The sequence below is a fragment of the Gobio gobio genome, assembly GCF_949357685.1.
Source record: "Gobio gobio genome assembly, chromosome: 1".
NCBI classification, from domain to species: domain Eukaryota; kingdom Metazoa; phylum Chordata; class Actinopteri; order Cypriniformes; family Gobionidae; genus Gobio; species Gobio gobio.
In genome coordinates, this window is record NC_137097.1 from 44,170,742 (window position 1) to 44,193,542 (window position 22,801).

The window sequence follows — 22,801 nt, forward strand, 5'->3', positions numbered from 1 at the left end:
TTTTGGGGGCGGCGCGTGTGGACGTCTGTCAGCACCCGGCCCCAATTCCTTTCTTCCCGGAAGTGCACGAAGAGATCATGAAATCGTGGAAGTCGCAGCGACCTTTTCTACCTTCTCTGTCCTTGACGGGGTGGCCGCCAAAGGGTACACTGGGGTCCCCCCGGTGGAGCGTTCTGTGGTAATGTAACTGTGTCCCCAGAGCGCCTCCAGCTAGCGCGGCGACCCAAAGCATCCCTCCAAGGCCTGTAGGTTTTGTTCCACTCTGGTTGTGAGGCAGGCCGCCTCCTCCTTGCATGCTATGGCCATCCTGCAAGTTCATTAGGCACAGACTAAGTGACTAAGTGCCAGACTAGAAGCAGACTAAGGCTATTAACCCCTTTGTAGTCAAGGATCACCGACAGCCTTAAGCCTAAAGCTTAAGCCTAAAGGTTAAATTTACTGCATGTTAAAGCATCACATTCTTGCTTGATCTGGACAAACTGACTATTGTTAGATAAATGAAAGACTCCAGCTTTGATATTTGACCACTGTTTATGATAAAACTATGTTGCAGTGACATTCATTTCTTAATTTATGCCAGGAGTGCAAAATAATCGATCTGTAATTAACAATATTTTGAATGGAATATCAAAAAGAATAAAAAGCCAGGCACGTCTTCTTGTTTTATTTGTGGTCACATACATGACTGGAGATGACTGGAGGGTAATCAGTAGTGATGTTACGTTCTGTGCCAAGGTTTCGAAACTGCTTCGACACGAAGGGGTGGAGATCCAAATGCAGCTTTAATAGAGGGACAATCCATACACGTAATCCAATGTATAGGGAATGGCAATGTTCAATAAACAGGCAGGCAGTCCAAACAAACAAACACACAAGGCTGGGAACAAAGGCAAACAGGTTTTCCAAAGACAGGCAAGAAATACAAAAAAACAGGAGACATGAACCAGGAAACCGCTCAGAGATGTATTGTAACACTGTTGTGAACTTCCTTTTCCTCGTTTGAAGAAGAGACCAGGAGACGTTGGGATATCTTTAAAGCAGACGTTACTCTTTATTGAGAACTGTGCAGTTCTTCAGCTGAGGTCATCCAACAAGTCTAATTTAACAGTAAAGAATACTGTAATTTATCTACATTTCAGGGGGAGGGATTATACAGCAGGGGAGGAGACACTTTGAACAATACAATGCAAATGTTGTATAGGAAATAGGGACACACCCCAAACATTCCTGTCATCAGTCCTAATTCATTCAGCATAACAATGTCATTCAAATGCATAGATGCTAATCCAATCAGCCAAACGATATTGTGCTCTGAGATTATGCTAAATGGTCAGGAAGTGCATAAAGACAAAATACTTAATGTCTCAAACACTTACACTGCCTGACTTTATCTCCTTAGAATGTCCTCAAGTTTACCTCAAAATGTAAAACACAATATAGATAATGTTTTCAGTTATATTCTATTACAAATATAGATAATGTTTTCAGTTATATTCTATTACATTGGAACCTAGATATAACAATTTATAAATTTGTTATCCCACAACACATACAAAACCTTGCAGTGCATGACAGGGTGAACAGGCTAGTTCCCCTTCGAGGGAACTCGAACTGCGTCATCGTGACGACACTTTGGGGAACGCCCCTCGCGTAAAGCGTCTGAAGAAACTGTAAAATCAGCCCAATCCGATTGGTGTTGCGTGATGACGTCGTATGTGACGGCATACCCGGAAGATACAAAGAGACGTCTGAACGAAACAGAGATAGCTTTTTTGCTCTTCAGCGTTAGCGCTCTGTGTTACCAGTCTGAGAGTATTTGGTGTTGTTATCTACCAACGTTGTTTTCACAAGCATACAGGGCTCGCGAATTCCATGGCCGGTCCCGTGCTGTTGAGGCAGCACGGTTGATCTATCATGGACTCGCAGATGGGTCTGTCAGGGGAACTTGAGAGTGCTTATGCATCTTCTCCTTCCCGGTGACAGCTCCATTGTTCTCCTTCCCCGCGTGGAAGCCCACGCTGCGGCTTCTTCCCCCGGGGTGGAGGACCCGATGCGTGAGCTGTCTGATTCTGAGGAATTAGATGGGCTCCGTATCGAGGCTTGCCTTTCCTAATGCAGATTCAACCTCGAGTTGCCGAGGCGGCGCGCAGGTTTGGGTCTGTTATTAGAGTGATACAACGTGACACGGTGAGAAGGGATACTGTGGGTGCGAGGCATGCAGTCAGCTCCTGAGGGGGCGGGCTGTTTTCATTCAGAAATATCTCGACGCGGACTGCCGTGCGCCTTCGGGTGTTTCAGCCTCGCGCCCTTTGGCTTTTTTCTCGAGGGATGAAAGCCAGTTGTATTATAGCGGCTTGAACCGCGTTGCTGAGGCAACGTGTGGTTTACGAGCCGTATATAATACAATTAAGCAGTATTGTCTGATAATTGTGGCTGCGTTTTATTCTGAGGAATTAAATGAAATATGATCTGACTTTGAGGAGTTAGATATTCAGCCTATTATTCAGACCATGTTCACCGTATTTGTGAAATGTGATACTGTTTGGCTTTCTTCTCGAGGGAGGAAGGCCAATTGTATTATAACTGCTTGAGCCGCGTTGCTGAGGCAACGTGTGATTTTCGAGCCGTATATAATATAATCGAACAGTATTCGCTTTCACCTTACTATGGCTGCATTTAATTCCGAGGAATTAAATTAAAATATTATCTGACTATGAGGAGTTAGATGTATTTTTTACTCAGCCTATCATTCAGACCAGGTTGCACGGTTTGGGTGATTATGATGGCATTTAATTCTGAGGAATTGAGTGTCATGTTATCTGACTTTGTTAAGTTAGATACTTAATCAGTCTGTCGCCCAAGCGTGTTTGACTTGTCTGGATATCCATCTAAGATTGGAGGTTGCGGCCCTGTCGAGCTGCTCCCTTAGATGAGGCCCCTGCTGGCCGGCCCCCTCTCCCGGGTAGGAGCGATCGAGGTCGCCTCCCCTGTGGAGCTTTTGGGAATCGATGTTGTGCTCCCGCCGTCTAGTACGTTTCGGGCCACATCGTTTCTCAGCGCACGCGCGCTGCACCAGCCGCCTCTAGCAAAGACCTGCGGCGGTCCAGCAAACGCGTACGCACACCGAAAATCTTCCTCGATTTCGCCCTGCCGGTTAGCCGCTTCAGGGGGTCGGGGAGGAGGCTCGGTTGACACCTGAGGCCGGCCTCGAGAGGCTGGTTCCCTTAGCAGATTATCTCGGCGCATGGTTATGCCTCCGAATATATCTGCATCTGGGCCCTGCGTACTGTAGAACGGGGTTACAGGCCGCAGTTCAGTTCCCTCCCCCGAAGTCTAACGGGGTGGTCTGGATTGTGGTCGGCCCAGAGCAGGTGCGGGTAATGGAACAGGAAGTACACTCCCTGTCGGTTAAGGAGGCTTTGAACGTATTCCTCCGCCAGTCAGGGAGTCCGGGTCCTACAGCCGGTACTTCATAGTTCCTAAGAAGGATGGCCAGTTGCGTCCAACTTTAGATCGGAGGTACTTGGATCGTTCTCCGAGGAGATTCAGATTCAAGATGCTTGAGTGTCGTGGTTCAGATCCAGTCTGAGGACTGGTCTGTCACGGTGGATCTAAAGAGGACACATACTTCCATGTTCCATCCTTCTATGTCACGGGGGATTCCTGAGGTTCGCTTTCGGGGGCGAAGCGTATCATTATCAGGTTCCTCCATTCGGGCATCACTGTACAGCAGTTTAGGACTGCTGGGACTTGCGGCAGCTGCGTCCAACAGAATTTCTCTTGGCCTGCTGCATGAGACCCCTACAGTGGTGGCTGGGAACCAGGGAGGTTTTCCTTGAGGGGAAGACCATTCTGTATGATCAGGGTAACGCGCAGATGCCTTCGTTCTCTCGTCATATGGAAGAGACCTTGGTTCCTGTCCCGGTGGCCAGTGCTGGGAGCTTCATGTTGCCGGGAAACCGTTTCAACAGACGCATCCCTCACTGGTTGGGACACGGTCATGGAAGGCCGCTTTTTCAGAGGTCTGTGGGAGACCCGGCATTCTTCCTGGCACATCTACTGCCTGGAAATGCTGGCGGTCTACGAAGCTCTGAGGAGCTTCCTCCCGGACCTCCGCGGCCACCATGTCCTGATGCAGAAGTGAACCAGGGGGTTTTCCTTGAGGGGAAATTCATTCTGTATGATCAGGGTAACGCGCAGCTGCCTTTGTTCCCTCGTCATATGGAAGAGACCTGGGTTCCTGTCCCAGGGGCCAGTGCTGGGAGCATCATGTTGCCGGGAAACCGTTTCAACAGACGCATCCCTCACTGGTTGGGACACGGTTATGGAAGGCCGCTTTTTCAGAGGTCTGTGGGAGACCCGGCATTCTTCCTGGCACATCAACTGCCTGGGAATGCTGGCGGTCTACTAAGCTCTGAGGAGCTTCCTCCCGGACCTCCGTGGCCACCATGTCCTGATGCGTAAGTGAACCAGGGGGCTTTCCTTGAGGGGAAATTCATTCTGTATGATCAGGGTAACGCACAGATGCCTTCGTTCCCTTGTCATATGGAAGAGACCTTGGTTCCTGTCCCGGGGGCCAGTGCTGGGAGCATCATGTTGTCGGGAAACCGTTTCAACAGACACATCCCTCACTGGTTGGGACACGGTCATGGAAGGCCGCTTTTTCAGAGGTCTGTGGGAGACCCGGCATTTTTCCTGGCACATCAACTGCCTGGAAATGCTGGTGGTCTACAAAGCTCTGAGTAGCTTTCTCCCGGACCTCCGCGGCCACCATGTCCTGATACGATCCGACAATATGTCGGCAGTATCGTATCTAAACCACCAGGGGGGCCTGAGGTCGCACCCTCTTTGCAGACTGGCGCATCAGGTTCTCCTGTGGTCCCAGGGGAGGTTGTCATCCCTCAGGGCGATGTACATCCCCGGGGACCAAAACTAGGGAGCAGACATCCTGTCGAGGCAGGGGCTGAGGCCCGGGGAATGGCGACTCCACCCCGAGGTGGTGGAGGCTATGTGCGAGCGGTTGGGCCCGGTGGAAGTGGATCTATTCGCGTCTCAAGAGACGTCCCACTGCCCGCTGTGGTTCTCCCTCACTCATCCGGCCCTGCTGGGGCTGGATGCCATGGCACAGATGTGGCCGAGGCTACGTCTGTACGCTTTTCCCCGATCACTCTGCTCCCGGGAGTACTGGAGCGTGTCCGCCGGGAGGGCATCAGCCTTCTCTTAGTAGCACCCCGGTGGCCCACTTTAGTATGGTTCTCCGACATCATCTACCTGCGGGACGGTCCCCCATGGCAGGTCTCTCTGAGGAGGGACCTGCTATCTCAGGCCGAGGGCACGATTTAAGCCTACCCCCGGCCAGAGGTGTGGGGTCACTGGGTCTGGCCCTTGAGGGGGCCCAGTACCTAGTAGAGGGCCTGTCTGCGGGTGTTGTAGAGACCCTACTCAGCTCCAGAGCTCCTTCCAGCAGGAGGTTGTACAGCCTGAAGTGGAAGGTTTTCCACTTGGCGTAGAGAGCGGGAGGTGAACCCAGTTATCTGCCCGGTGGCTTCAGTGCTGGAGTTCCGTCAAGATCGCTTCTCCGCCGGTCTTTCCCCGTCCACACTTAAGGCGTATGTGGCTGCCATTTGGGCTTTCCACGCACCTCTAAGTGATGGGCCGTTGGGAAGGCACTATCTGGTTGTACGATTCCTCCGTGGGGCTCGGAGGATGAGGCCTGCGGCTCATTCCAGGGTCCCAACCTGGGACCTGGCGGTGGTGCTCGAGGGTTTGGCTGAGGCCCCCTTTGAGCCGCCGGAGTCGGCTGAGGCGAGAATACTGACCTTCAAGGTGGCTTTTTTCCTTGCTATCACTTCTCTGAGGAGAGTGGGGGACCTCCAGGCCTTGGCTATCACGCCGACTTGCCTGGAGTTTGCCCCTGGCATGGTTAAAGCCATCTTGCATCCCAGCCAGGGCTACGTGCCCAAGGTGCCATCTAACAGGGCAAGGTCAGTGGTTCTCCAGGCATTCCATCCTCCACCTCACGTGACGGCGGAAGAGAGCAGACTTCACCTCCTCTGCCCTGTGCGGGCATTGAGGATTTATCTGGAGAAGTCTGCTCAGTGGAGAAAGTCAGACCAGCTGTTGGTGTGTTTTGGTTCACCCAAGAAAGGGCTGCCTGCGTCAAAGCAGACGATTAGTAACTGGATTGTCCAGGCTATAGCCATGGCTTATCGGGTGCGCAACCTGCCTTCACCCTTAGCCGTGAGGGCCCATTCTACCAGGAGCATGGCCTCCTCGGTAGCCCTCCTTTCTGGGGCCTCTATGCTAGACATCTGCGAGGCAGCTGGGTGGGCCACTCCTCACACCTTCATTCGTTTTTATAGTCTGCATCTCCCTGAGACGCCTGGCGCGAGAGTGCTCGCCCCCTAGTTGTGCCTGGTTCCAGCTTCACACTGGGGTGGGTATGATTGGTGCGGAATAGTTGGTACTCGTTCCGCAAAGTGTCGTCACGATGACGCAGTTCGAGTTCCCTCGAAGGGGAACGTCTCGGGTTATGACTATAACCCTTGTTCCCCGAGAAGGGGAACGAGACACTGCGTCTCGTGTCCACCCAATCATCAGAGCACTCGCTTCATCGCAAAGAACGCTATCTCTGTTTCGTTCAGACGTCTCTTTGTATCTTCCGGGTATGCCGTCACATACGACGTCATCACGCAACACCAATCGGATTGGGCTGATTTTACAGTTTCTTCAGACGCTTTACGCGAGGGGCGTTCCCCAAAGTGTCGTCACGATGACGGGGAACAAGGGTTCCTTCTCGGGGAACAAGGGTTATAGTCATAACCCGAGACGATATAGGCAGAGGAAATGAGGTAAATGAGACACAGGTGTGGTAAATGAGGTAAATGAGACACACTCAAACAATGAGTGCTGATGAGTCTGGGCAAAGGATTATGGGTAATGTAGTCTTTGATGGAATGACAGTCCGGGGTGGAGAGCCCTCTGGTGGTAATTAAGGGCTCTTTCATTGGTGAATTGTGACAAGATTAGTCTATTTGGAAATACATTTTTCTCTCCACCGTTATATCTAAGCCTTAACTGGCTTAAAATAAAGTGTATCACAGATCACTGTAGCGAATTATCTCAGAGGGGAAATATTAATAATTATTCAAAACATCATGACTATTCATTATTATGATTATTCATTATTATTAATTATGCATATTTGAATCAGTTAATAAGATTAACTTGATGTAGTTACATTAACATTACAATCAATCAATCAATTAATTAATTCTAAGAAAAGGATATTTTTCATGGCCACAGAAAAATAATTCTTCCTTTGTATTTACAGCGCTTAGAGCGCATGATCATTTAAGTGACAATTTGTTTGCAGGCAGGGAGTCAGAACCAAACATATATTGTGCACAAACTGTATTAACTAAATCACAAACATGACTAAACTAAACAAATCAGAAAACACATCCATACAGATCACACATACATTAGTAAGATGCAAAATTAAAGTGGTTGAAGAACCAGGTCAGAACCGATGGATGAAGCTATGAAAACACCTGGGAGAGTGACTACAAGCTCCTTTGTGTGAACAAAGGGGTTTATAGCTTTTACTAACTACTCAGCAATTTGTATATCATACATTACTTGCATTTAGCCTGAGCTATTGAAGAGCATCCGATGTAAAATCACAGGAGAAAGTCTTGATAGTTCGGTCCGAGGGTGTTGCAATCGATTTCTTCTGCGTTGACTGAAGAAGATATGATGCACTTGCAGTTACTTCGGCTCCGTTGAGGAAGTTGCACATGACTTGAGGTGTTGGGCCTGCCGGCCTGTGACCGTATGCTCTGATCGGGTTTCCGGTCTCACACACACACACACATGGCTTGATGTGTGTGTAGGCTTTACCAGCATGGCCTGCTTGGCCCGGCTGAGAGACAGCCAAGGTGACACGTCAGTTGTCGTTTCAGCAAGAGAGAGAGAGAGAGAGAGAGAGAGAGAGAGAGAGCTGTTTAATGGCCTAGGAAAGGTCACACCTCTCAGATGTGAAAGGTTAAATTTTCAAGCGAGAAGATTCCTCTGTTGGAGATTTAAAGATTTAAAGGACTATTAAAGATTCTTGTAATACTAATATGTTGCGTCGCTCTCGACACATCATATACATGATCATTTCAATCTTCAAAGTACAAATTTATAGAACCAAACATTACATACACATGATTTTAGTTAACCATATTATGCAATTCTGAAACATAAATCTAAAAGAGACTGAATTAATATATAGGCCAAACCCTATAAAAGAAAAATCATGAGATATATGGATATATGTTCTGTATTTCTCAAGTTCTCAAGTGGTCATAAATAGGATATTTGGATTTAAGCTGGTTTATTTGTTCTTTTCAAAAATAATTAAGTGAGAGTCACAAGTCTTAGGAAAATTCATTCTGGTCATAAACCTTAACAGTTCCCATCCCATCCCATCCCATTCCCTCTGTAACCAGAGGGCTCTTCTTGCTCTTATGAGTCTTTTGGGGGATGGGTCCATTTACCCCATAGTGAGTTTTAAACATTATTTGTTAAATTTTACACTCTTTGACCAGCAGTTGGTATTGTGAGCAAATGAAGCCTCGAGAAATTAACCCTTTTGTGAACCATTTGGCTGAAAAGCTTCAATGCTTCATGAGGCTTCATCTCACCACCACTAGTAATCAGACCACAGGAAGATGACAGTAGACAGATGACGGGTAAGGATCTTTGTAGCCGGCAAGTAGCAGGTAAGGATCGGGTAGAGTCTGTATCATGTTCATAAGGACAAGACCAGACAAGGGAGTGAAGGAGAAGTGTCTCTTTATAGTGAGTGCTGATGATGAGGTGCAGGTGCAGTGAATCAGAATTCCGGGGAGAGTGAACGAGGGGGCGGAGCGTGCGGCTCTGGTGACGATGGGTGTACTTGTGATGGTTGTGTCTCTGTGACAAATGTACTCCTGGGCTGAATCTGAAATTGCCCCCAATACCCTTAAATAGGGCAATATTTGAGGGGACATCCATTTATAGTGGTGTTCGAAACCATAGTGGACGCATTGCACAGCAATAAAGAGTGTACAGCCGATGTACACACAGCAAATTCCGAATTCGCTCACTTGCTTTCATTCACTCCATCAAGTGAACTGTATTGCTGGGTCACACTAGGGATGCACCGAATCCAGGATTCGGGTTCGGATTCGGCCGAATATTGGGCTTTTTGACGGGGTTCGGTTTCTGCCGAACCTCAGAATTGTTTCCACCGAACCGAATCCTAAGCTTGCACTACGTGCGCTCCGGTAGTCGAACGTAATGACGCCGCCGTTGATTATGGGAAGGTGTTTACTAGGTGGACTGTTCGAATGCAGTAGGCTGTGACTGTGAGAAAGTGAAAATGGAACTCAAGAAACAGAAAACGTGGCAGTACTTTAAGTCAAAAGCAGGCGATTCAAGTCGAGCTATATATTCAATTTGCAATGCCCATTTGTCTCGTGATGACAAGGACCCTAAACAATAGCTGCGGTTAAAACATTTGCATATGAAACATCTGAAAGAATACGAGTTGTGCATGAGGGAATCTACAGACTGCAGCCAAAATGCAGCAACTTCATGTATGGCAAAGGAAGGACAGTCATCCTGGCATAATGTTGCCTATTCTTAGTTAAAATTAAATTAAATAAAAAAAACACTGCTGTAGGGATGCTCATTCGGTTAATTTTCCCAACCGAAAACCGCTGCTCATTATTAACAGTTAACTGATAAGATTATAATATTGAATTGGCATTAAATAAAACGTCTCGGTTATGTATGTAACCCTCGTTCCCTGAAGGAGGGAATGTAGATGTATGTCGGAACTGACCGACGAATTGGGATCTGTTTTCAGAGAGCAATCTTGAGTGTTTAAAAACGAGCCGATGAAGATTGGCACGCGATTCACGCATTCCACGCACCGCCCCGCAGCGCGGGTCTAAATAAGGAAGTGGAATGCCGCATCATTGTTTTCTGCTGAGGAGCCGAACTAGTGACTCGGCCCCCTAGCGGAAGCGCAGCACCTGGCGACGGGATGTACGTCTCCGTTCCCTCCTTCACGGAACGAGGGTTACATACGTAACCGAGACGTTCCCTTTCAGTGGGTCACGTTCGACGTACGTCGGAACTGACAGACGAATTGGGATCCCTACCATAACGCCAGGATGATAGCCCTTCCAGCGTCCTGCTTGAGCGCACTGGACCGTCTTAGATGGTACGGAAGTCAGGGCTCCAAGCAGGGAGGTCAGTCACTGCTGTTTTTGCAAGACCCACTCAGTGTGACTATTGGATAACGCTGGGAAAGCGTGCCCGTCTCTGAAGATAGTACGCTGCGGGGCCACGTCCTTCAGTGGAAGGATTATTGTCGATATAAACTTAAGGACTAACCTGGCTGGGTAGTGCAACATATGGAAATCTCTGGGGTGGTTCCAAACTGGTTCCAAGGGGGAAAGAACACCACCAGAGACGACAGAGCGGGCTCTGTCTAGGGAAAGACACAGGGCTTGCCAAGTAGGGTAGCTGGTACCGTGGAAGAATACACATATGGGGTTGCCATGAGGGAACCGCTACATATGGAACCCAGCCTACACGCACGTTCACAAGCATACGGGTGCAAGCTCGACAGGGTTAGCCGTTTCCGGGGAACACAACTGGAGACAATAGACGCACGTATCCGGCCCAGAGGGCGAAAGTGGCGTTGCAAGCTGACACTTAGAACGGACACTTAGCGCTCCTGGCTCCTGGGTGAGAATGTGGGAAGATACCGGCTCTACACGGAGGCTATAGAATCTAGCGAACGTGTTAGGTGTCGCCCAGCCCGCAGCTCTATAAATATCTGTCAGCGAGGTGCCTTGAGCCAGCGCCCAGGAGGAAGCAACACTCTTTGTTGAGTGTGCTTGCAACCCGAATGGGCAAGGCACGTCTTGGGACTGGTAAGCCAAGACGATAGCATCCACTATCCAGTGGGCTAACCTCTACTTGGAGACAGCCTTTCCCTTCTGCTGGCCTCCGTAACAGACAAAGAGTTGCTCTGCTTTGAGTCCGGTCTATGTAAGCGCGAAGAGCGCGGACGGGAGATAAAGCTAGGGCTGGGTCTGCCTCCTCCGAAGGCAGCGCTTGCAGGTTCACCACCTGGTCCCGGAAAGGAGTGGTAGGAACCTTGGGCACGTATCCAGGCCGGGATCTCAGGACAACGTGAGAGTTGGCCGGCCCGAATTCTATGCACGATTCGTTGACCGAAAGTGCATGCAGGTCCCCTACCCTCTTGATAGAGGCCAATGTGGTCAGGAGCACTGTCTTCATTGACAGGATTTTAAGCTCTCTGGACTGCAAAGGCTCAAAGGGAGGACTCTGAAGTGCACTGAGCACTAGAGCCAAGTCCCAAGAGGGAAACGAGTTTGGACGAGGAGGATTTAGCCTTGCACCTCTGAGGAACCTGACGATTAGGTCGTGCTTCCCTAAGGACTTACCTTCAACTGCGTCGTGATACGCCGCTATTGCTGCGACGTACACTTTGAGGGTGGAGGGAGACAGCCTTCGCTCCAGCCCATCTTGCAGGAAAGAAAGCACAACACTAACCGAACACCTTCGGGGGTCTTCCCGGTGGGAAGAGCACCATTCAATAAACAGGTTCCACTTCAAAGCGTAGAAGCGCCTCGTAGAGGGGGCTCTGGCAGAAGAGATGGTGTCTACCACTGCCTGGGGTAGCCCACCAAGAACCTCCGCGTCCCGTCCAGGGACCAGACATGGAGTTTCCAGAGGTCTGGACGCGGGTGCCATAGAGTGCCCCGTCCCTGAGAAAGAAGGTCCTTCCTCAGGGGAATCGGCCAAGGAGGGACTGTCGTGAGGAGAGTTAGTTCTGGGAACCAGGTCCGGTTGGGCCAGTAGGGCGCAACTAACAAGACCTGCTCCTCGTCCTCCCTGACTTTGCACAGGGTCTGTTCAAGAAGGCTCACTGGGGGAAACGCATACTTGCGTAGGTCCCGGGGCCAGCTGTGCGCCAGTGCATCCGTGCGGAGGGTGCCCCCGGTCAGGGAATAGTACTGGCAATGGGTCGAGTCCGGAGAGGCAAACAGGTCTACCTGTGCGGCTCCGAAGAGGCCCCATATCAGCTGGACCGCCTGGGGATGGAGTCGCCAATCCCCCGGAGGTGTCGGCTGCCATGAGAGCTCGTCGGCTGTCCGGTTGAGCGCACCTGGGATGTGAATGGCACGAAGCGACCTCAGCTACTTCTGACTCCAAAGGAGAAGGTGGCGGGCGAGTTGGAACATGCGACGGGAGCGTAGACCACCCTGACGGTTGATGTACGCAATGGCCGATGCGGACAAAAATGCAAAAGTATAAATGAAAACCAACGCGTAACTAGCGGCGTAGAGGATACGGCGTAGGTCCGACGCAGAAGTATAAATCAGCCTTAAGCCTTTCGCCAAATCCAAAGATTGTCAATAAATTTAATTCTCAAAGTGGTCCTGACTGAAATAGAGCTTGATTGATTGATTGGAATTCAAGCATAGTTCAGGTAGACCACTGATCGCTAAACAATATCAGCTGACGCTCAGCTGATTCGTTACTCCACCTACTCTAATCAACTATAGTATTTAAGCTCATTGAAACGCATGCTCCTCAGTCTGTCGTACAGACATTTGCACCCACCTCCACCTCCACCTCCTAGCATCTTCATAATAGAGCATCTCGAATGAATCTCACAAAAATAACTTATTTATAAAGAAATAATTATAACAAACTGAATTTGATCAACACAAAAAATACAACAAATAACAAAAAGTTAAATTTCCCCTCTAAAGATGTCAATGACCAACTAACCTTCCATGAACCCCAACACAATCCCAGTTTAAATCACACATAATTCGAAATAAAGAGAAAAACTAATTACATAAGTGTTTCCAAAAATCATATTACACCAGAGGAAAAACACTGAAAAAAGACTATAAATCAAACCAGGAAAACATACACTCCACGGCAACCATAAATCTCATGCAAATGAATTAATGTGGTTTCAAAGCATCAATATGGTAACAAGGGTAAAAAGGTTGGCCGGCAATACGAGGCTGGGAAATGGCATACAAACAAAAACAAATAAAGACAACAACAAAAAAGAGCACCTCGCTAGCCAGTCCAGTTCATCACAAACATAATTTCTCACTGCGCTGGAGGCAGACCGTGCGCATATACATGGACTGGCTAGCTGAGGAAAATAAAACAAAAAACAAACACAGGAGGAACAGCAATCAACTAAGCCTAATAAATAAACAAAACACAAATTACTATACACCAAAAAAATAAACACAATACATTCTTTTACTTTTTAATCCTAAAAAGAATAAAAACATTTACAGACAACATTTACATGGACAACGTCCACAATCACACGAAAACGGACGTGACTAACGGCATGCAGACCCATGCTCTTTGCATCTGCAGTGCACTAAAACATGATACCCTATTTTAGTAAAAAAAAAGGCTTTATGAATATGCATCCCATCGATTAATGTTTACTCATCCTACCTGCTCACAAGACCATGTCCGCGCACACTCAGACACAGCGGTCTGCCACTGGTCAAATCGGTCAAATCCAAAGATTGTCAATAAAATGTATTCTCAAAGTGGTCCTGACTGAAATATAACACAAGCTGCATGGTTGCAACACCACCTGAACTGTCCAAACAGTTCCAATGCAGTCATGTTTCATATTAAACTATGGTTATTATCTTAGTTTCCCCTAGAAATCTCCTTTTAGTTTCTCCCCAAGTCTTTGGAGCTTCGTATCCAACAGTCATGCAGACCTGTTCTTTCGTATCCAACAGTCATGCAGACCTGTTCTTTCACAAAAGCCCATAGAGAAAGGCAGCTGTGTTATTAAATAGATCCTTTTTGGTTATTTCAAACGCCCAGCCTCTTTTAAACTTTCTTAAATGACTTGTGTTGTGTAATGATTTTCAGGGGTCCATGAACCTTTCTAAACGATTTGAAATGCTTAAATACTGACAGCCATAACTGTTTATTGAGGTCATTAGGATAGCTTAAGTAGAATCTCCATAATAATTATATTAAAAATATTTATTCCTCTTGATGTAATCAAAAAAAGAACATAGAATGAATTTTGATGTATTTTTTCAAGTGAAGTGTTTTTCCAGCACTGCAACAATCTGTTGTAGGCGGATTTTCACTCTGAAAGCTTTGATAGAATGTGACACAGTAAAAATTATAAGATACTTGAGGCACCATTTGGGGTTACTCAGATCATGGAGAAAAAACGTTCCTACAAGAACTAAAAAGATGGTCAAAGGTTCCTCCAGTAACTCCATTATAAGAGAAAAAAAAATGTTTGGAGAGGAATTTGGAGTGAATTTGATTAGATTTTTTTTCTATTAAGATTTAAATAACATTATCATTTACAATTTGATCGGTATAATATATCAAATAAATATATAAAATATTATTGTATTATTTAATTTTTTACTTTTTTGGTTCCTTAAATTTTAGTTGAACATTGCAGGCTTTTTAAGACTATAAAATCTAATATTAATCAAACAATGACTCTGATCTGTTTCTTTAAAGAAAATTAGCCTTATTTATTAGCTGGACGAAGGTCCCATTACAGTCCATAGGCAGCCATTTCAACTAATGGACCAGACTGTTTTCAGATGCTTTGGGGTACAAGGCGAGTTCGCTCCTTGTCTGCCATCTTGGTTACCACCACAAATGAACCCTTGACTGATGTCATTAGTCCTACACCCTCTTTGCAGATGCTGTCTTAGCATTACTTTCCTGCCCAGAGACACCAATGCCAGCTCTGCAAGTTACAATGAGGTTTCTCTTGGGGATTTCTGAGATTTTGTCTAGGTTAATTTATAACCCCTAATGTAAGTTTAAGTAAATGTCAAAAAACACAAAGGTTAAAGTTAGATGTTGTGTTTTGTTTGGATTACACAAACAAATCCGTTCATGTGAGTACAGTGGTTCAATATTAATATTGTAAAGTGACGAGTAATGAGTAAAATAACAATGTAGTAAATGCTGTTTCACTAAACGAGGTTCGGGAGGAACATGTCAGATAATTGACACAGGTGGAGAGTACTCAGCTAATCAACATAGAGGTACATATACGCAGCCGTCCTACCTCCATTTTGTTGACAGTTTTTTCAGCATAATGGCTCAACGAACAAGCTCCTCATCCAACGATGAAGCAGACCTCCGTAAGGATTCGCCGTTGCAATCCGTCGGCCCCAGTAACACCTGTCCGACGCCGGCTATCACAGCCGAGCCCCAGGCTTCTTCACGCAGCCGCACGCCTGCTCGAACAAGCTCACGCACGCCGAGACGCCGGGGCCAATCTTCACCACCACCTACAAGGCTTCCATCTTCCTCCCCGGCCTCCTCCTACCGCTCGGCTGTCCCGACGATCCCACCTATCGGGAAGTGGACCGTAGCGGGGTTGAGGCAAGTGCTGGGGAAGAGCAGAGCCCGCAGAGCTCAAAGCTCGCCCAGCCAGACACCATCATCATCCTCCAGCACAAAATCCGGCAGGTTTCACCCATCGAGCCGCCGCCACAGGCCTTCAGCAAGCCTGGGCCACGCCCAGGATCCCGCCGGTGCAGGCCTTCTCCAACCTCCTGATGCGGCTCAGCCCTTCACTGCGGCTTTTGCGGCCGCAGGGCCGCTCGCAGCCGGGCCCAGCGGCCTCCCCACAGCTTCGCATTTTAATGCCCCCGCTGTTCATAACCCTTTTTTTCCACAGTGGCCGCCAGCGCCAGTTGCAAACGCCAGCGCGATGATGCATCCGCTGACAGCACAGGCCCAAACATTGCATCAGTTCTACTCCACAGGTTATAACCCCACCCACTTTCCGTGGCCTGCAGCTCCAGTAGCGCAAACAAGCGCAGGCACACCTCCGCTTGCAGTACAAGCTCTCTCATCACAGTATCATCCTTCTTTTCCCTTCTATCCTCCAACAAATGTTCCTTTCCAAGCCACAGAGGGTAATCCAAGGGCTGAGCCACCGCCACCATCCGCAGCCCAGGCTTGTAATCTTCCCAGCTCTTTCATGCACTCAAAAACTCCACACACTCTCTTCTCAGCAGCTTCGATGCCCGTGCCATCCAACGCCACAGCCATGGAACCTCCACCAGTAGCCCAAAACATCCGCACTCAGATCCTTGCAGGTGCGGATGTAGATCTCTCCACTCTCCTCTCTCTGCTCCCCGCAGTCGAACCAGATCGCCGGGTAGACTGCGGGAATTTCTCCGTCACCCTAAAAAACACCAACATTCATTCATCCCGTATTCTGTCATTTTCAGAGTTTTCGATCGCGTTTTCACGCTTCACAGAAGTTATCTGTGCAGCTTTCCCCCACAGGCGACGCGAATTAAATGACTACTTGGCTATCATAGCCGAGCTCGCGTCGTCCTATGGGGGAGGGCATTTCTACACTTACCACAAGCTCTTCTCAGCCAAAAATGCCGCGCGAGTCGCCCAATGGAACCAATGCGCATACTGGGGGGCACTCAACACGGATCTCCACAGCAGGGTGTTTTTAGGTTGTAGAAATATTTCATGCGCGGTCTGCAGGTCAGTGGCACACTCTACCTCAACGTGCCCTCAGGTTAATCCTTCATCTTCATCATGCCCAGAAACAAGCACCGTGCAATCCACCAGTTACGTGCCACGGGCGGCAACCACCAGCGCAAACCCGGAAGTCGAAAGGAGAGTCTCCTCTTTCGACGAGAACAAACAGCCCTGCAATCATTTTAATTCAGGGAAATGCTCGAGACAGCGCTGCCGATTTATGCACATTTGTTCTTTTTGCGGCGGGGCTCACGCCCGTGTTGTATGTCCTGTGTACAAATCTGTAAATAAAAAATCAAAAAATTACTTATCGACTCCAGTAAATATTTCACGCCTGGACTTAGAACTAACTCATCACCCAGATGCCAGTTTTACAAATTATCTGCTGTCAGGGCTCAAAAATGGCTTTAAACCCGGAGTAGAATGCCCGCTCTCACAAAACACCATTTGCAACAATCTTCAATCCGCTCTCTCAGAACCAGAAGTAGTAAACAACCTGATTAAAAAAGTCGAGTCAGGCTTCATGATCGGGCCGTTCGATATTCCCCCATTTAACATGTTTCGTATTAGCCCCATCGGCGTGGCCACAAGAAAATTTTCAGGTTAAAAACGCCTAATAATCGATCTGTCAGCCCCGCACAATTCCCCATTCCCCAGCATAAACAGCTTGATTCCCCTCAACGAATTTTCGCTTAAATACCACGACATAGATCAGGCAATCGACATGATCAAAATCGCAGGAAGGGGTGCATGGCTGGCAAAAATCGACATCACATCGGCTTTCAAAGTAATGCCCATCCATCCAGATTCATGGCACCTCTTCGGAGTTCGATGGCTGGGGAAATACTACTTCGCAGTACGCTTAACGTTTGGATGCAAAAGCAGCCCTAAAATTTTCGACATGTTATCAGAAGCCGTTTGCTGGATCTTGTCAAACAATTATGACATTCCCCACCTCATCCACCTTCTAGATGATTTTCTAATTATCTCGCCTCCCGATGCCATCCCGGCCGCTGATATCCTCACAGTGCAAAAAGTTTTTGCTGAGCTCGGAATCCCCATTGCACAGGAGAAATCCATGGGGCCCGCCACATGCATAGAGTTCCTCGGGATTAAATTAGATTCAGACAAATTCCAGGCATCCCTGCCCAAAGAGAAAATCGACCGAATAATTCTCGTCTCATCTAGTCTCCTAGAAAAAACCGAGTGTTCAAAACGTGAACTCCTATCTCTGCTCGGTCATTTAAACTTCGCAATGCGCATCATTCCACAAGGCCGCCCCTTCAAATCGCATCTCCTCTCACTCGCGTCCTCTGTCCACTCGCTAGAGGACCAAATTTCAATAACTCAAGCATGTCGTGACGAACTCAGGCTATGGGTAATGTTTCTGAACCAATGGAATGGCCTATCCTTTTTCTACAGTAATCTCGTCTTGTCCCCAATCGATATCCAACTGTACACAGACGCCGCCCCCTCAACTGGATTTGGGGGGTTTTACCAAGGTCGGTGGTTCGCTTCTCCATGGCCCCCACAGCTCCAGGACACGACACAGTCCTCAGCGCTATTTGAGCTTTACCCTCTCGTAGTAGCGGCTTTTCTGTGGGGAAAAGAATGGGCCGCTAGCAGCATTCTAGTGCACAGCGACAACGAAGCAACAGTGCATTGCATAAATAAAGGTCGTTCACACGCACCTGCCATGATGCCACTTCTAAGGCGTCTCACATGGATTTCAGCTTGCGACCAATTCATCATGATAGCTAAACACGTACCTGGATCAGAAAACCAAATCGCTGACTCTCGGTCTCGTTTTCTGTTTCAGAAATTCAGGACACTGTCTCCAGAGGCGGATCAGTTCCCAACTCCAGTACCTCGCTATTCGGAACTGATATTCCCATAAACCACCCCTTGAAACCACTCCTCAACGCATCGTTAGACACCATTCTCCAAGCAGTTTCTCCCAGGACCCTCCAATCCTACATAACCGCTTAGAAAAATTTTAGAGCATTCCACAACTCGTATAATATGCCGTTCCCCGATTTCTCTCTCCTTTCAATCACCTCATTTATTTCTCACCTTAACACCGTAAAAAACCTCCAAGTCGGGTCTATCAAAGGGTACTTGAGTGGCATTCAGTTTTTTCACAAACTATTACACGGCGGTCCCTCGCCCGAGATAAAAAATTCTCAAACCTCTCTACTGATCAAAGGGATCCAAAGATCCCAGCCCACCCACCCTGACACAAGACAACCAATTACGATAGATATCCTCACCAAATGCATTCACACCTTGCGTACAAGCTACCAGCCCAGAAATACCGCCCGAACACTCGACACCATGTTTATCCTAGCTTTTTCGGTTTTCTCAGATGCTCGGAGCTCGCTATTACATCCAAATTCGACCCAAAAATCCACCCCACCATCTCAGACTTAACAGCCATGGACGAGGAAACAATATCATACCTGATCAAACAAAGTAAGACTGACCAAACCAAAAAAAGGTCATTTCATCTACATTTTCAACCTTCCATCACCAATCCAACCATACCAGTCCGTTCTGGCATACCTCCAATGGAGAAAATCTCAGGCCAAATCTCCCATGGAACCCCTGTTTACAGATGAAGTCAACAAACCCGTGACACGCTTTTGGTTTCAGAAGCACCTCAAATCCGTTCTCCAACAGGCAGGCATCTCAGCAACGAACTACTCAAGCCACTCTTTCCGCATTGGGGCGGCAACATCAGCAGCTCAAAAAGGCCTCTCCCAACAACAGATCCAAGCTCTCTCCACGCAGCGAGTCAGTGGAAAGTCTCCACGCAGCGAGTCAGTGGAAAGTTTCCACGCTGCCAGAAAGTGGAAAGTTTCCACGCTGCCAGAAAGTGGAAAGTTTCCACGCAGCCAGAAAGTGGAAAGTTTCCACGCAGCCAGAAAGTGGAAAGTTTCCACGCAGCCAGATAGTGGAAAGTTTCCACGCAGCCAGAAAGTGGAAAGTTTCCACGCAGCCAGAAAGTGGAAAGTTCTACGCAGCCAGAAAGTGGAAAGTTCTACGCAGCCAGAAAGTGGAAAGTTCCACGCAGCCAGAAAGTGGAAAGTTTCCACGCAGCCAGAAAGTGGAAAGTTTCCACGCAGCCAGAAAGTGGAAAGTTTCCACGCAGCCAGAAAGTGGAAAGTTTCCACGCTGCCAAAAAGGGGAAAGTTTCCACGCTGCCAGAAAGTGGAAAGTTTCCACGAAGACAGAAAGTGGAAAGTTTCCACGAAGCCAGAAAGTGGAAAGTTTCCACGAAGCCAGAAAGTGGAAAGCAGCCAGAAAGTGGAAAGTCTTCCACGCAGCCAGAAAGTGGAAAGTCTTCCACGCAGCCAGAAAGTGGAAAGCCTTCCACGCAGCCAGAAAGTGGAAAGCCTTCCACGCAGCCAAAAAAGTGGCACGTTTCCAGGCAATAAATCAGAGCTCGCAGGAAATCAGCAAAAAGTTCCCACGCAGTAAAAAGTGGCACATTTCCACGCAGTAAACCAACAGAACGTTTCCACAAAGCAGGGAAGTGGAAAGTTCCACGCAAGAAGTCGGTGGAAGTTTCCACAGAGAAAAGCAGTACGTTCCTCGCAGTGAATCAGTGAACGTTCCCACGCAGTAAGGCAGCGGAAATTTCCACACAGTGAAAAGTGGATCAGTTTCAACACAACAAGGAAGGATAAAAATTCACACAGCGAGAAGTGGGCAGTTTTCTACACAGCAAAGAAAGGTCGGTCTCCCACGTACAAGACCACACCCGGCTCTCACCAAGAACCGTGCGATTCCTGAACCAACAGGGCCGCCCATCCGTGACACAAGCCGCTCACGGGCCCTCCCGGTCAAACAACCAGGCCCCTCTCTCATGCCAGCCGCCAAGCTCGGCACTTCTTGGGGGGTAATTAGCAGGCGGCTGTCCTATGCTTACTAGCTTTTTGGGGGGTACTCTGGGTTCGGGCCGAAGTCCGAGCTCGAAGCCCTCCCCCCCCGGACAGCACGCCAAATACGCAATTCAATTAACTCTCTACAAATTATATGTAAGTGTGAACTCGTGAAATGCTGTTTCACTAAACGAGGTTCGGGAGGAACATGTCAGATAATTGACACAGGTGGAGAGTACTCAGCTAATCAACAAAGAGGTACATATACGCAGCCGTCCTACCTCCATTTTGTTGACAGTTTTTTCAGCATCCCTCCACCACCCCTTCTCCACATCTTGCCCTATCTTTTAGTTCTAAACCACTTACATACGGGGGGTACTCTGGGTTCGGGCCGAAGTCCGAGCTCGAAGCCCTCCCCCCCCGGACAGCACGCCAAATACGCAATTCAATTAACTCTCTACAAATTATATGTAAGTGTGAACTCGTGAAAGTTTGTATGTTCAGGGAAGAAGGAGGCGGGAACTGGCGAACGTTTAACAACTTTAATTCCAAAATAAATCAACAAACAGAAAGTAAAAGCGGCAGCCCCTCACGGACGACTGCCGCTCACACACACAACCAAACGTAAAACAAAACGCAACTTAATATCCAGGCCTGGTCCTCTCTCGACCTTCACTGTCGTCGCTTCTCCTTTATACTCCCGTCACTCCTCTGTGAGACACGAGGCCGATGCGGCACGCTCGTCCCGCTCTTACGGTCCCTCAGCCTCGCTGCTCGCCACAAACGACTTACATAGTGAAGGCCGATTTCAAAGTACTGCTTCATGAAGCTTTGGATCATTATGAATCAGTGTGTTGAATCATGATTCGGATCGCGTGTCAAACCGCCAAATTGCTGAAATCACGTGACTTTGGTGTTCAGAGCCGCTGATTCGATGTGCTGATTCATAACACTCCGAAGATGAACAAAGGTCTTACGGGTGTGGAACAGCATGAGGGTGAGTAATAAATTACATTATTTTCATTTTTGGGTGAACTAACCCTTTAAGTACAATTAAATTCTACAGGGCACTTTAGAGCAAAGAGCCGATTTCCCTAAAAAGAGCAATCATGTTTTCTGTCTTCATCTGAGTCACAATCATTGACTAACATGTTTGATGCAAAGCATGTTGAGGAGGCGTTTGTAGATACCAACACTGGTGTTGCGACTGGCCTTCCTCGTAAAGGCTGTTGTCCCATCTGCTGTTAACCAGCATGCTTCCTCTGCACAATGCAGAGCCACATGCATGGTTTTAACACTCTGGGAGACCTCAAGGTTGCACTGGGAGCATTTCTGCCTCCTAATAGCTGCATCGATGAGCGGGCTATTGTCCTCATAGAAAGATAAAACTGAGCTTCCCCCTTCAGGCATGGACACTCGGATGCAGAGTTGACGGCTATGCTTGCCCGGTCTGCTGCAAGCAGGTTGGATGATTGGTTCCTGGGTGTGGCTCGCAGTTCACAGCCGTGTTCCGCTCCGGTGCCTTTCTTCCCACCTTTCAATGCCCGAAGCCACTTTGCAGCCTCTCTCACTACCCTCCAGGTTGGGGCTGCCTAGGGTAACGTAGCGATTCCCCAGGTGAAGCGTGCAATTGCGGTGCACTTGTGCATGCTCACGTCACATGTCTCAACTCGCACGCTATATCCTAAGTCAGCAGTTGCTCAGGTCATGCAATTTACATTTCGGGCGAGCTCATTTGTACTGCAGACACACTCTCATGACAAATCCATCCCCAGGTGGTCCAGCTGATCTGGAGTGAATTCGGGGATGCACTTGTTGACCTGTTTGCTTTCGCAGGAGTCCTCCCACTGTCAGCTCTTTTACTCCCTGACCGAGGCCCCCCTCGGTACGGGTGCCTTGGAACACAACTGGCCCTGGGGCCTTCGTAAATATGCACTTCCCCCAGTGAGCCTACTTGCACAGACACTGTGATTAATTAGTAATTAATTAATTACTCATACAATTACTCATACAATTTTCTGGATATTTGTTTTAGATTCCATCACTCACAGTTGAAGAGTTCTATGATAAAAACCCCTCTACCATGAAGGTGTATGTTGCTGCCATTTCGACACATCAAGTTGCAGTTGATGGTAATTCACTAGGAAAGCACAAAATAGTGACAGGTTCCTGAGAGGCACCATGAGGTTAAATTCTCCCAGGCCACGCCTCATCCCCTCCTGAGATCTCTCTGTGGTACTTTCTGGTCTGCAGAGAGCTCCCTTTTAGCGGCCTGAGTCAGTTGAGCT